We start from the raw sequence: 17,031 nt of genomic DNA on the forward strand, positions 1-17,031 counted from the left end.
GACGCGTCGCGAAAGCGCGACGTATCGCGTTGCCGCGTAATGCGTCTTATGACGTACCGCGTTAGCGCACCCGGAAGTGCCCCGGGGCGCGGACCGAGGCGCGAAACGCAGCTCCCCGGAAGCGATCCGCGGCGCGGCGCGAAAGCGCGACGTATCGCGTTGCCGCGGAATGCGTCTTGTGACGTACCGCGTTAGCGCACCCGGAAGTGCTCCGGGGCGCGGACCGAGGCGCGAAGCGCAGCGACCCGGAAGCTAACCGGGGCGCGTTCCGCAGCGCGTAACATGAGCGTGAGAGGTCATGTGACTTGTTAATAAAACTTTTCATTGGTTCATTTCACTTTTGGTTTCATAATCATGTAAGGCTAGGTCAGGTGACCTAAAAATAACACTTTTCATTGGTTGAGAACTATTGTTTTTCCCAAATGATGAAAACCCCTCCTTCTTTCCTCACTCTGACTTTCATCATTGTGAGAGGAAGACCTTTATTAATACTTCAGAAATGGCTTCAGTAGTTGCTTCAGCTGGTGCACCCCCACCACCACCTCCACCTCCTCATGGGAAGAGAGGACCACCTCCCCAGGTCATGACCAACACAGAGGAGGAAGAGGAAGAAATGGAGGAAGAGGAGGGAGAAGAACCACAGTTCTTGGAAGAGCTGCCCCGGGTTTCCCATAAGAAAGCCAGTTTCATCTGGCAGTTTTATTCAATCCCTCCTGGCCAAAAAAAAGTGAATGCGAGGTATGTCACCTGCCTCATCTGCAAAGATAAATTATCAAGGGGGACGGATAAGAAGTATAGTTATGGGAACTATACTATGCACAGGCACATGACCAGGAAGCATCCACTTAATTACAGCCGGGCGGAAATACGGGATTTGGAGGAAAATCCAACATCAACTCCTGTGGCCAGATCAAGATCGTCAATTTCATTGACACCAGCAGAGGCACGGGAAACTGTGCCAAACATACAAGAGAATTTTGGCCACATGAAACATACTTGTATGCACTGTGGTGCGTTGATAGCATGTGGCAATATGAGTATAAATGCTATCAACCTGGCTTATGAACATCATAATTGCCCTAACCGCCCCCAGTAATTTTTTTTTTTGCTCCTGTTGAGCCCTTTTCAATGCCTGTTTTTTGTTGTTTCCCCCCCCCAAATAAACCAAAAAAAATATAAAATCGTTCAAAAAATACAAAAAAAACTAAAAATGTTCAAAAAATAAAAAAAATATAAAACAACAAAAATATTTAAAAAAAAGTTCTTTTCAGAACTACCTCCCCTTTCAAAAAAAATTGCTAGAATGTTTAGCACTCTGGCAAGCTCTATTTCTTTTGGTTCGCTTCCCGGTTAGCTTCCCGGTACGCGGACCGGGAGCTAACCAAAAAAAAAAAAAGAGTAAGTATAAGGAAAGTAAACAGAGAGTGATGTTAAAAGAAAGACAGCTATAGGCAGTAAAGAAGAGATACTGTTTAATAGATCTATTTACCGAAGAAAAGACGGAAGAGGGTATAATTGTGAAAAACAAAATAGATAAGGAAGTGAAAGAAAAAAAAAGAGAGTATAACATTAACAAAGAAGAGTTTCTTGGAGAATGTGAGTGAATGTTCAAAATAAGATTAAAACATGGGGAATAACAGAGAGAAAAAATAGAAAACAGAAAACCAAAAATAACAGAAAAAGATTAATTGAAACAGCAAAGAAATGTAAGTAACATAGAGCCATATCATCAACATAGGCAATAAAAGTTTTGCAGCTTTTATTGGCAGAAATGTGTCGCTAAAGCCGCTTTTGCGGCAGAAAACTGCCGCTAAAACCACTTTTGCACCAGTTTTCTGCCAATAAAAACAGCAATAATTTTATTGGCTGTGTTCATAATATGCCCCTTAGTGTGCTTCAACTACACAGAGAAAGCATTATGAACAAATAGTGATAGAGTGATCAGTCAAAGACACTAAGAGTAATAGAGACGGAGTGAGTGAACAAGAGTGAGGAACTATGAGAAGAGAGGGACTGAGAAAAAGAGTGGAAGGAGTTGAGTAAGTAGGTAATAGAGAAAGGAATGAGGGAAGTAGCAAAGGCAGGAAACTGAGGGTTAAAGAAATGAAGCAGTGGAACTAATAGAAGTTAAATGTGACAGAAATGTAACGAAAAGAGTACAAAACATTTACCTTATAATTGTCGTTAAATTACTCACTTTTTGTTTTTATACTTTCAATCTGTGAAAGAGAGAATAAACATTTGAAAAATATTAAAACATGTATTTAAAAATTACAAAACACAAGGGAAAAGATTGAAGGCAAACAGTTTTTCAACAACTTTGACACTTACAGAAGCTTCTGCTTCTCCAGGCCCCCTACACAGTCCTAAAGATATACATTTTAAACTAACAGTATCTTGATGCAGATGAAGTGAGGCCTATCTTAAAACATGGTGCATCTTTTGCATTGCTGTTGTCTCAGAAAAGTGTCGCAAGACACTAAAATTTTAAATGATTGCTTCAGGATGCCAATAAGATGTGTCCTATCCAGAGGTTTGTTTGAGGTGAGGCCTACTCAGGGTTGCAGATGAAATTTCGAGTTGTTGAAGAGAATAGAGGACATAATACATGTGAAGGTCTACCAATGAAGTGAGTCATGTCCACTGCACTCTTGAACAAAGTCCAAACCTCCTATGTTTCCCTGGACAGACCTAAACTTGATCTGCACAATGTGATTCGTAATGATAGGAAACACAGGTGATGTAATTGAAATACGTGCAATTTCTTTTGCTCATTTCACAATCACATCACTTGTGTTTCCTTTGCTTAGGTATCTCATTGTGCAGATGTAGTCCAGCATATGAAAGAGTACGCAGAAGTGCAGCACTGCATGCAACAACTTTGACACTTACAGAAGCCTCACCTTCTCCATGCCTCCTACACAGTTCTACATATACATCATAAATGCAAACAGTACAGAATTAATTATACATGTTAAATGGTTTATTTTTGCTGTTCTCAGAATGTATCAAAATTCACTAAAAACAGTGACTTGAAGGTATTCATCATATAACAGCGGGGAAAAAAAAACACAATCAAAATGATTGTGTTTAAAAAACCCATACAACATAACAAATCAGAATTCAGAACTCCTTAAAGTTAACTTACTTTCCATGACGTCAAAGGATGTCCTATGAACAGCTTACACTCTGTTGTGCTGTTATTACTTTCAGCCCGCCACTTTCTGAAAGAAAACCTCCATCGTTTTTAAAAACATGTTACATGCAATAAATGACTTCTTGCTCTCTACCACAAGTTTCCACAAAGCCAAATCTTGTCAGAGCCATTTATAACTCTTGGATTTCTTGTAAGCCAATCCCGTCATTTGGCATTTCTGCAACTTTCAGAATTAAAATGTTGAAGATCATTTTCACAATCCTGGAATAGTAATATCTTCCCCTTCTTGCTCAGTCATGTTCTACATTTCCTATGACACTGATACTGCTTACTATGAAGCAGACTTACACTACCTCTATGACTACTACAATTATTTAATTCTCTACATCACTTTTAATCACAAAGCAATGTAAAACAGTAGACAGCATTGCAGACTTACATTCCCTCTACTCTATGTTTTGATTGGCTGCTTCAATTAGCTTATAAAAAGAAATAGTTTTTCTGAACTCATTCAAAGTGCACTTATTTCTCCATGACGTCCAGTCTTATGGTTAGAAGTTATGTACCTGAACTACACTTATCCTCAAGGCCAAATCGTGTAGGAGCCATTAGAACTTCTTGAAATTCCACAGAGCACATCCCGAGATTCTTTCCCTAAAATTTTGGTTTTAAAAACACCAGGTAAGAGTTTTTAAGGTCATACGGCAATTTTTTTGGGGAAAATTAAAACAGAATCATTGCAAAATGACCAGCCATTTCTAGACTTTAAATAAGCTGTGTAATGTCCTGATGTTATTGAAGGACCGTCATGATATATAATTGCTGCAGTTACAAAAGTCCTTCCTGATATTGACAACTGCGAAGCCACAACATTTTTAATTAAAGTTGTCAATTTTGTTCCATCAGGCCTACATCGTTGGAACATTAAAATGACATACTGGCCATATGTTCGTATAAATAATGTGGACATCATTTCAGATTTACATTGGCTACACTCCATGTTGTGATCAGCTGCTTTTACTAGCTTATTAAAGGAGACTGATTTACTGTCTGGCAAAGTTAAATATATAAATATTTCTGAGTCTACACTAGTAGTACTTGATACCATACAGTTCTCGCAGTCATGCTGCCATTGATAAGAAAGCCCAAACAGCTGATCTACATCTACACCTTCAGCATGCAATACATCAAGCATATACATTAAAAACTCCTGACAATCTTGCTGAATAGTTTGAGAGAATTGTGTTTGGCCTGAACATCTGTCTAACAGATTTCGAATTTCAGACACACTTTCTATGTTTGTTCTATCAGTGCTACATTTCTCTAACACAGAATTTAACAAACTGCAAAATCTTTGATCAGAATTGACAACAATCTCTTCTTTTACATTTTCTAGAGAAAACAAAACATTAACCACTACATTAGCATAGCAGTTGACACCAGAACTGTTTTCAAATTGAAAACCAACAACATCTTCAACAGAATTCTTTTTGTTTCTGCTTATAATTTCAGGTTCATCGACTTTTCGTCTTTTTGCTACAACCTCCCCAGTATTGGTTACATTTCTTCGTTTCCGGCCTACCACACGTTTCTCAAACAAAGGATATTGAGGCAAATGTGGCGCATACTCTCTTCTTAACCTATTGTATTCCTTAACACAATCTAGATCCGCACAAATGCTTGTGACATCACACTCAATCAAGTACAATCCCGATAAAGTTCTAACTCGTGACAATGCCACATATGCCATACCCTCCTTGAACACAGAACTGCCAATATTCACCAATGCACTGTCTACACTTAAACCTTGCGATTTATGGATTGTCACCGCATATGCCAAGCAAACAGGAAACTGCTTACGGCGAACATATAAGTCTTTTACAAGCAAAAATCTAGCAGAGCAACAACCAATTAGCTGTACTTCCTCAATGCCATCAAATTTAATTTTTAAAAATTCAATTCCATCTCTATTTCTGTATTTTACAAAATCAACAACATTACCCATTGATCCATTTACCAGACCTCTTTCAACATGTAAATCCCTTCTTAAAATTATACGGCAGTTCAAGCACACATTCAGAGTCTTTTCAAAACCTGCAGTTTTAGATATACTCTTCTCTAATGAATCCAATTTTGTTTTCAGATTCTCAGACAAAATAATTGTTGATCCCATATGCTCTACTCTGTCAATAGCTTCCAGTTTCACAATCTCTTGCTTTTCTAAATGCAACATTTTGTTGTTGAATTTGGCACATTCTGCAAGAGTTGGCATCAAACATATTCCAGATTTCTTCTCAGTAATTTTCTGAAAAATATTCTCTGGCACAACATCTTGTTCTGGATATAAATTTGACAGTAATCGTTCATGTAAAGCGTCTTTCCCATGCTCGGTCACTTTTCCAATTCTAACATCTTGTAGAATAGTCTTGTAAACTTCATCCTTCGCCTGACGCATATTTTCATGCAGTTCAGCATAATTGAAGTTTAACCATATATTGACGTTGCCAATGCTGCCTAGGCACTTCCTGGTATCTTCATGCGTGAGCATTTTGAACACAGGTTGCCCTTTCACTGGTGTCAGCTGCAGAAGATCTCCGAAAACAATTATGTGTTTGCCACCAAATAACACATCATACTCTGTTTTGAGAACTTCTTGCATTCTCAAATGCACAAAGGCAAGCATGACATTGGAAACCATGCTTACTTCGTCAATGATAAGAAGTTTCATTTTCCTCAAGATTCTTGAAACTTCAAAACAAGCATCTCCAGATAGCTTGTGATATTGTAATTTGTTGTCATGCTCCACTGGCAGCATCAGTAAACGATGTAAAGTAATCCCTTTAATGTTATGTGCTGCCAGTCCAGTTGGAGCGGTGACAACACAAGACAGCGATGACTCTGTCCTTTCCTGCAAATAGCATGAAATTGCTTTAATGAGGAAACTTTTTCCAGTTCCCGCTTCTCCACTCACGTACAGTCGGACAGGCTTCAACGACGTACATGAGCACTCTTTCTTGTCATGACTTAATCCATGATCAATTTGCATGGTAACTTCGTCATATATTTTCCTCTGCTCAATGTTGAGTTGTCTTTCCAACTCTTCTAAGTTAACCGCATCCTCCTGAGCATGTGCCATGGCTCTTTCCACTTCATTCATAGCAGTGGCAGCTTCATTTTCGATAGCAGGTCCTCCTAGTGGATCCTGACTCAATGAAGCAGAACTCTGACTGTCCTGAGAACTGTCTCTGGCAATCTCGGCTGCAATCATTGCTTCCTGCTCAATTTCCGCATTCAACATTTCTACATATTTGGGAAAAGCAGGACATTCTATGGTCTCCTTGGCGGCATTGAAAGAGTCTTCGTAACAGAGAAAATCTCCAAGCAGTTCCTCTTCTGCACGCCAAGGCTTGAAAAGTTGCAAAAGTGCTAAATAGAAAAACTCCTTTTTTTCAGGAGATTCGCCACTCAATTTTCGATGGTTTACCAAGTGGCATTTTCTTTGCTTGACCAGACATCCCTCACTTCCTATTACAGCATACACTCCTTTCTCAGTATCTTCTTTGATGTTCCTCTTGAATATGTAATTTTGCAGAACCTCATACAGACAAACATTCTCGAGGTGACTGCTTCGATTTGGATAATATGTATCCAACATGTTGGTCTTCAAAATGTCAGTACTGTTTGGCTCCTTTTCCGCCAAATACTCAATTTCCCGCACAGGTTTGAGAACTCGATTACGCGTTGCAGCAAGACCAAGACTCGCCCAAATGATACTCCTGGACTTGGCATAGAGACTTGCTGAAGACAACCGGTCAGAACATTCGTACGCTCCGATTTCTCGATGCGACAACATCTTCAGACTGAAACTGTACAACTTCTTGCTGAGGCTCTTTTCATGGGAAATGTCCTCCCACATATCCTTCAATTCTGTCTTCTCTTTTTTGGTGATGTAAGACGTCACATACCGAGCCACAGCCATACAGTTATCAGCCACAAACTGTATATCCATGTTAGCATTCCACATGGACAAAATCACCGGGTTGTAGTCGTTGATGTACTTGGACTCTTCGTTCCTCTTCAAATTGTATGTGTTTTTAGGTGATTTCTTCATCACATTATGTCGCAGCGAATTCATCAAACTGTTTACTCTTCCTTTAGAAATCACCGGTCGTGGAAAACCGAAACGACATTTGGTGTAGAACTTGTCCTTGTTTCGGAATTTACGACGACAGTACTTTCCACATCGATGGCTTTGGAAACGCAGAACTTTTTCTCCTAGGCTTTTCTTCTCCTTTGCGTTTGGAACAGCACACGTAGAATACTGTTGTATAAAACTCATCACTGAGTCTTCTGGATCCGTTCCAAATTTAGGTGCATCCTTGATCCACAGCAACATATGTATATGAGGAGCACCTCTTGCTTGGTACTCCTTTCTCCAGAAGAAATCCAACACCTCTCCAAGAGGTGGATTCTTCTTATTCATGATGAAAGACATCATAGCTTCAAATCTATGATTGAAGTACCTACATACATTGACTGGATCCAAAGAGCAGAGTTCTCCGGGTGTCTTGAATTCGATGTTTTCTACGTTAGCATTTGCCTCTCGTAGAAATTCAAGTAAGTCTTCCCAGCCATACTCGGCACAGCTCAGAGTGAGGAACCATGTGGGAGTACCTAAGTTCCTCAGCATACATTTTAAATCACCATGACGACGGTACCAGTACTCATTAGTACCACGCTGACACGCCATGAGATTAATCAGGTGAGAATCCAAAATACTGTCTTGGACATTGACTTTATCCATAAAGTCACTTGCCGAGATGTTTTGCATGTGTATACCACTTTTCAAGATGTGGTTCACTGCATATGACAGTCCAGACAGATCGCTTTCAAACAGGAGATGAAACAAATAAGGAATGCATTGTCGAAACCTAGCATCTCCTGCATACAATCGCAAAGTCCGGTATTCAGAAGCAGGAATTTGATGAGGTCGCTCATCATATCTTCCTCCCTGACCTGTTGGAAAAAGCTGTGGGAAACACCGAGCTTCCAAACTTTCCTCCCAAACACTAATGGGACTCCCTTTGGCTTGTTTCATTTGAAACAACTCAATAGCATTCCCCATGACTTCCTTGGAATGCAAAGGATGAACACTATAATGTTCATATATTTCTTCACTAGTAGAAGTTTCTACTTTCTCAATTTGACCAGCACACAAATCGCTATCCTCTTCCTCACTTACTTCCTCTTCTGCAACATATACATTCTTATAGTATTTATTATTTTTTTTCAAATACAATGTTGCCTTTTTAACTTTCCTAACATCTACTAAATCTTGCCATATTTTCTTATTCTTTGTCGGAACCCCATTAACTAAGATAACCAGAGGTTCCTCGTCCACTTTTTCTACTCCAATTGTGTTAATGTTTTTCTTCAAATCTAGAGGCAAATAAACAACTCTTCCCTTTAATCCTCTCTGTAAATCTGATGGAGGCAATTTCCCTGTCTTTGGATCCATTCTTACAATAGCCTGAAAGGGATGGATACTTTGAATCAAAATAGATTCATAAGTATTTAAATCCTTCAATTCAGAAGGAATCTCAACCAATTCCAGATTATTATGAACTGCTCTAGCAGGCATCTGGTTTTGATTTAATTTGCAACAACAATAAGTACAAACACGTTGATCCAATCCCAAATCAAAACAATTTTCTACCATCAAGTATGTTGCGAAATCCTTCCATTCACTATTATTTTCCCTTTCACTTTTTGCATATAAATCCACTAACTTAGTCTGATTCTTATAATAAGTGCGTCGACAACACACACAAGTGAAATTGGGCCTCTCACTTGATTTGACCTGAAACGTGGCAATTTCCCTCTGGAAATTATCTGTACTGGAAACCTGTACACTATCTTCCACATTACCCGCTTCTTCTTGGTCAATTTCAACATTCTCCTCTTTACTTCCAAAGTAACAAAACTCAATTTCTTCACATATATTCTTCACATCTATTTCAGAACCATGCAAAAGAGCAGCACATAATTTTTTAAGCATAATTGCTGGACTCTTAGCATAATACAACATTCTAACTAATTTCCTCACTTTATTATGATGCACTGCTAGCATCCTGAAATGATGAAAAACACTCTGGCATACTCTCCTGGAAAGACAAGCCAGTGAATGACCATGCAAACCTGTCACTTCTCTCACTCTGCAAGGATCTAATTCTTGCAACAACCTTATTTTCTGCTTCAAACTTTTCTTATTAAATGACCGTACAAAATCACAAAGCAAATTGATGGAATCCTGTCGCACACTGCAAATACTACTACACTTCCAGGTGTACACAGGACCCTTGCACATCTTCCTAAAACCTCATTACCTAACACCTCTTCTGCCTCTGTTGTCACAAGTTTTTCTTTTTCAACTGGACAACCATCTTTCACTTTATAAGCACGACCACTGGTGTCAACTGCATGCACCAAATCATTATCCTGGAAATAACTGTCCTCATTAAAAAATGCCTCACAGCTTGAACTATGCATCCATTCTCCAGAAAAAACTTCACAAAAATTACTATGATTAACTATTCTCTTCCATCTACTATTTCTTTTGAAATCATAAATTGCCTTGTTTAGCTTCCTAATTCTATTGATTATCAAAATAAATAACTTACGTTTAATTTCAAATGCCTGATCAATAACTTTCTCAACTTTTTTTTTTCTCTTATAAAAAACCACTTTCTGTTGACCTTTCTTAATATTTTTTAACAAATTGCCAATTATCCTGTTGCGGAACATTCGTTTACGAATGTCCCTAAACTGTTGTTTCCTTCTACTATCATGCACAGAGTTATCTCTTGCTCTAGCAGTAACATTTTTGATTGGCCTTTCCTTTCCATTTGAATTGCTTTTCTTTTTCTGGACTGAAACATTTTCTGTAGTAATATTTTTTTTACTGCAAATATTTCTTATGAATGTTTTTGTACTCTTACCCGGTGCTTTCTTGTTGACTTGACAAATCTTTTTGTTAGAGGACTGCTGCTTTTTTTCAATCACCTGCTGTCTTTGACGTTTTGCAGCCTTTCTCAGTCTTTCTTTCGTTGGCATGGTGAAATGTTGAAATGATCTGCAGTTGAATCTGTGGTAAAATATATTAAAAAATGTTATTAACCACTATTACCCAACAGTACATCAATAACAGTAATCAAAAACTTAAAACACTACTTTACATTTTTACATATAAGATTTTTTAGTGCATGGCAATTTTAGAATACAGAAATAACAGAAAAGAAATGGAATTTATAATCATGTTACCTGTGCTATCTTATATGTGAATCTGATCTAATTTTATGAGCATATTTTAATATTTTATTGAAGACACTACACATAAACTGTTTTTGAAGGTGTCTTTATTTTTAAATTAAACGGTTTACATTTTAACTTTTTTTTTATTATACATTTTTAAAATAAATGTTTATAGTTCCATAGGCTCAAGCAGGTCAGCTTCCCACCCTATGTCATATAATTCGGACAAATCTGCATCCTCATCACGTTCTTCTTCATCCTCAGGATTTAAATCATCCAAGGGATCAACATCCACTGATGTTTCAATTACAAGTTCAATGATGATGTCAAAATCAACTGATTGCAGATTATCGCTCATGTTGATGTTGTCTTTATCTTTAAAGAAAGATAACAACAATGAGATGTTGCAGAGTAAGAGACAAATCTCAGAGATTATAATAGTAAAATTGTTTAACAAGAGTAACATTTTGCAGCTATTATTTAGCCATGTCCAGCGATGCTGAGCAGGTGAAGCCTATGTCTAATTTTTCAGTGAACAGGACTCATCTCTTCTTAACCTTGGATAAGCCTCACCGACTCTGTGTCCCCTGCACATACTTAAATGTAAAGGGGCAGATTTATGTTAAATGGCACATCCCCAGGCATGCACCAGTTAACGTGCACCGCTGCTCTGCCACCCATGGTGTGCCGCATTTACAATCAGATAGGAGAAAGCTGCGTCAAAACCCTGCGCCTGCTTTAAGCAGGCATAGGTCTTGACGCAACATTGTGGAGATGGGGCACCTCTGAGCCTTGCTGGAGCTGCATCACACTTGCAATACAATTCCAGCAATGCGCCACCTTTACAGCACAGATACGTCACGCATCTGTGCCATTTTTGCCCCATGCTGCGCCGCATTGTAAATGCAGCACACCATGGGTGGCGGAACAGCGGCGCAGGATGACTGGCACATCCCTGGTGATGCGCCAGTCATCATAAATCTATCCCTAAGCTTCTTATCTTGTTACAGATGAACCGCCATATGTATCATCAAACTATTTTGCATTTCCTAAATAGCGAATTTCAAGGAATAAATAGCAATTCTTTACCATTCCTAATTTGCAATGAGCAAATTGCTAATTGCAAATTACCCATTCATTTCCATGGGCTAGGAGGCTCATAGGAATGAAGGTGCAATTTGCGATTAGCAATTAGCTCATCGCAAATTAGGAATTTTTTCAAGGGTGCAGGGGTGTCTCAAGAACACCCTGCTGCACCCCTGAAAAAGAAATTTGGGGGCATATGGCGCACATACATGCCCTAAGGGCATGTATTGGCGTCATATGGCACCTTTTGTTTTTTGGAAAAAAAGCTTTTTGAAAAGAATTCGCAAATTACCACAAACTAGAAGTTGGTGGTAGTTTCCAAATCCTTAATGTCATTTTTTACATATTTTTTGTTTGATACATTGCATTTAAGGAATCGCAAAATTTGCAAATCCTTCAGTGCAATCGCAAAATAAGGAATAGCAAATATTGCTCTTCCTTATTTTGCATCAAACTTGTTTGATACATACCATTTGTCTAATTAGCATTCGCAAAGGCCGAAATTTGCAGAATTTTTATCTTTGCGAATGCTAATTAGCTTGATACATATGGCCCAAGTGAGGCCTGTCTTGCAACATGGTGCATCTTTTGCATCACTGCTGCATCGGTTTCATGTGGCACGTTTTTTTTACACCATGACACATCTGCCTAAATGCATCAATTTGTAATTTTGTCGCCTCATAGCAAATCTTTTGCACCGCCGCTGCATCATAAAAGTGACGCACAGTGGCGCAAAAGAGGCATACACCTATCATAAATCTGTCCCTAGCATTTTAAATGATTAATCCAGGATGACGATAAGGTATGGCCTATCCAGAGGTTTGTTTAAGGTGAGGCCTACTCAGGATTGCAGATTAAAGTTACGCTTGATGAAGAATACAGAGGAGATAATACATGTAAAGGCCTACCAATGAAGTAAGTAATGTCCACTTTATTGCGCCAGTCATCATAAATGTATCCCTAAGCTTCTTATCTTGTTACAGATGAACCGCCATATGTATCTTCAAACTATTTTGCATTTCCTAAATAGCGAATTTTAAGGAATAAATAGCAATTCTTTACCATTCCTAATTTGCAATGAGCAAATTGCTAATTGCAAATTACCCATTCATTTCCATGGGCTAGGAGGCTCATAGGAATGAAGGTGCAATTTGTAATTAGCAATTAGCTCATCGCAAATTAGGAATTTTTTCAAGGGTGCAGGGGTGTCTCAAGAACACCCTGCTGCACCCCTGAAAAAGAAATTTGGGGGCCTATGGCGCACATACATGCCCTAAGGGCATGTATTGGCGTCATATGGCACCTTTTGTTTTTTGGAAAAAAAGCTTTTTGAAAAGAATTCGCAAATTACCACAAACTAGAAGTTGGTGGTAGTTTCCAAATCCTTAATGTCATTTTTTACATATTTTTTGTTTGATACATTGCATTTAAGGAATCGCAAAATTTGCAAATCCTTCAGTGCAATCGCAAAATAAGGAATAGCAAATTTTGAATTAAGGACATTTTAAGTCATTTCCACATGTGCAGTGTTTTCAAATTTTGATTTGAAAATCGTTTTTAGGGAAAAAGAATGGTTTGTAAATTTATGACAAGGACATAATGGTGTATGTTTCTTTATAAGGCATTTCACTGTCTCTGATGTCATTTTTCCCATATTACATTGTAAGACCTTTCCCCATGGAGCACATTCCTTGTAAATATGCTCCCACCTGTGCATGGTGAATTTAGATTTTGACTGTTTGAGTCACATAGCCATGTTAAAAGTGACCCAAAAAAATTGCAAAGGCTTTAAAAAAACACTTTCATGTGTCTTAAGGACATTTTAAGTTATTTCCCCATGGGCAGTGTTTTGTAAGTGGCGCAAAAGAGGCATACACCTATCATAAATCTGTCCCTAGCATTTTAAATGATTAATTCATGATGACGATAAGGTGTGGCCTATCCAGAGGTTTGTTTAAGGTGAGGCCTACTCAGGATTGCAGATTAAAGTTACGCTTGATGAAGAATACAGAGGAGATAATACATGTAAAGCTCTACCAATGAAGTAAGTGATGTCCACTTCATTGCGCCAGTCATCATAAATGTATCCCTAAGCTTCTTATCTTGTTAGAGATCAACCGCCATATGTATCATCAAACTATTTTGCATTTCCAAAATAGCGAATTTTAAAGAATAAATAGCGATTCTTTACCATTCCTAATTTGCGATGAGCAAATTGCTAATTGCAAATTACCCATTCATTTCCATGGGCCAGGATGCCCATAGGAATGAAGGTGCAATTTGCGATTAGCAATTAGCTCATCGCAAATTAGGAATTTTTCCAAAGGTGCAGGGGTGTCTCAAGAACACCCTGCTGCACCCCTGAAAAAGAAATTTGGGGGCATATGGCGCACATAAAAATTAACAACATTCCTTTACCTCACAAACGATTTTCAAGTCATAATTTGAAAACACTGCCCACAGGGAAATGACTTAAAATGTCCTTAAGACACATGAAAGTGTTTTTTGAAAGGCTTTGCAATTTTTTTGGGTCACTTTTAACATGGTTATGTAACTCAAACAGTCAAAATCTAAATTTACCATGCACAAGTGTAACCATATTTACAAGGAATGTGCCCCACGGAGAAAGGTCTTTTAATGTAATATGGGAAAAATGACATCAAATGTCCTTAAGACACATAAAGGCGTTTTTTGATTGCCTTTGCAGCATGTTTGTATCACTTTCAACATGGCTAAGTAACACAAACATTCAAAATCTAAATTTGCCATGCACAGGTGGGAGCATATTTACAAGCAATTTGCGCCACAGAGAAAGGTCTTACATTGAAATGGGAAAAATAACATCAGAGACAGTCAATTGCCTTATAAAGAAGCATACACCATTATGTCCTTGTCATAAATTTAAAAACAATTCCTTTTTCCCAAAAACAATTTTCAAATCATAATTTCAAAACACTGCACATGGGAAAATTACTTAAAATGTCCTTAAGACACATAAAAGCGTTTTTTGATTGCCTTTGCAGCATGTTTGTATCACTTTTAACATGGCTATGTAACACAAACATTCAAAATCTAAATTTGCCATGCACAGGTGGGAGCATATTTACAAGCAATTTGCGCCACAGAGAAAGGTCTTACATTAAAATGGGAAAAATAACATCAGAGACAGTCAATTGCATTATAAAGAAGCATACACCATTATGTCCTTGTCAGAAATATTATAACCATTAATTTTCCTCAAAAACGATTTTCTAGTCATAATTTGAAAAGACTCCACAGCTCCTATGCAGAAAAACACCCTGTCAGTACTAATACTTCACATTTTCTCCAATTACATTTTCTCAAAGAAACAAAATCTATTTGTAAAACACTTGAGACAAAGCAACATTTGAAAAACACAACTTTCTTCATAATTTTCTCCTTAAAGCACACTATTCTCTATCTAAATTAAAGAAATATTTTCTCACCTTAGCAAATACTTTGAGTTTGAAAACAGTCTCAGAAACACACCAATTTGTCTTCAGCAGAGCAAAAGGTATGCACTCCAGAGTCTGCAGCTATCAAAAGCACAGAAATGCTGTAATTCTTCACACATATCTCTCATGTCACCCAATCAAAACTCTTCCCTCACTTTTTTTCAAATGAAAACCCTTCCCCCCTCTGCCATTTCATGCCTTTTCTGCATGGCAACCACCTCTTGGAAGACCTCTGGTGTTTGCAAGTTCACACAACAATGTTGCAATTGAACTCTGAACTCTCAGTGCACCTGCGTATCCACTGCAATCTTTCATTTAATGATTTTTTATTGACCATTCAAAATACATCTTTCAAAGAACTCATCCATGCACCCTAACTTTCTGTTTTCAGCAATCAAAATCCACCAATCACTGTTACTGCTTCATTAACACAGAAACTCCACAGTTTTTTTCATTTTAAACTCTCATTTTTTCAACTGCCATTTCATTGCCACACTTCATCTGACTGCAGCAGAACCTTCTCTCACCATGTTTTCTGTCTGGATTGTTGGACATAGTTATATCCACTGGGCTCACAGGTATGCTAAGAACAGAAATTTACCTAACCTCAATTTACAAGATGTGGAAATTAAGTGGTTTGGCCACAGAGGATTAAAATGTCACCAATTGATACCATTGGTGAAAACCTTTATGCATTTGCCAAAACCTGACCTGTTAATTGTGCACTGTGGAGGTAATGATTTGGGCACTTTGACTGGGGTAGGTCTGGAAATGCTTTTAAAGGACACCTTTGAGCAATTGATGGCACTTTTTCCTCAAACTGCCTTGGTATATTCAAATATATGCCAAAGACAGAAATGGAGGTGGTCAAACCAATTTTGTCCACAAATTGAGAAGTCGAGGAAGCATGTAAACAAATCTGTTTCAGCTTACATGAGAGTCCATGGAATGGGCTCCATGTACAACAATAACTTGCGTTACTACATGCAAGATATCTACAGAGGAGATGGAGTTCACTTCTCAGATGAGGGCAACAGAATTTTCATTCTGAATTTAAGACTGTGCATTGGTACCTACTTATAAGTACCTAAATGTACCATAAACCCAAAAGCTCTTCTCAGAGCTACCCTACATCTGATCATTCACAATTATTATTTTACTCTAACATTTTTCACTAATTTTCAAAAAAGTACGCTCCCTGGGGCGCTACCCGGTACGCGAACCGGGAGCTAACCTCGCTAAATTTTTTAAAAAATGTTTTTTTTTCGCACATATGGGCCTCCTCAGCCACCCTCAGAAAACCTAGGGGGTCAAGATAAGTCTACCGTGCCCCCTTCTACCCATTCTGAACATTATTTGCCCTCCATCTTGTATCTTAATTCGACCGAAACACAAAATGGTGGACTCCCGTAACGCTTAAGGTTCGCGATCCGGGGCGCTCAACAGTTCGCGTACCGGGTCGCTCCCTGGGAAGCGCACCATCAAAAAAGGTGGGAAAGTAGTTTACAGAAAAGCCACTGGAGACAATTTCACCAAATATAGATTAGCTCATACTACATACCAATCCCTACCATTTTCACAAATTTGATTGGAATTCCATTTAACCATTTAGCCTGTAGACCTCTCTAAATACCCTGAGGTAAATTACTTCTCAAAACACATCTGAAGTGTTGGAATTGACAACCAATGAAAATGTTACTTTCATTTTCTACTTTTTTTACCTGACATTTGATTGGTTATGTACCTGAATATATATAAAGAAAGAGAGAGAAACACATCCATTTTGACGACTACTTCCTGAATTACATTGCAAGATCATTTTCACTCACAACTTAAACTTGTTTTTAGAAGGTGAGATATTATTTTATAAATTTGAAAACATTTTCAGATAGTTATATACTATCCCTCTGTAAGAGTTAGACATTGAGAAAGGCTTCTTTATTATAATTATGGATTGATTTAGGTTTCTGTGGTATAATTATGAATTTACTTAGGCTTCTT

Source organism: Lissotriton helveticus, chromosome 4_1 (assembly GCF_964261635.1).
Source record: "Lissotriton helveticus chromosome 4_1, aLisHel1.1, whole genome shotgun sequence".
Lineage (NCBI taxonomy): Eukaryota > Metazoa > Chordata > Amphibia > Caudata > Salamandridae > Lissotriton > Lissotriton helveticus.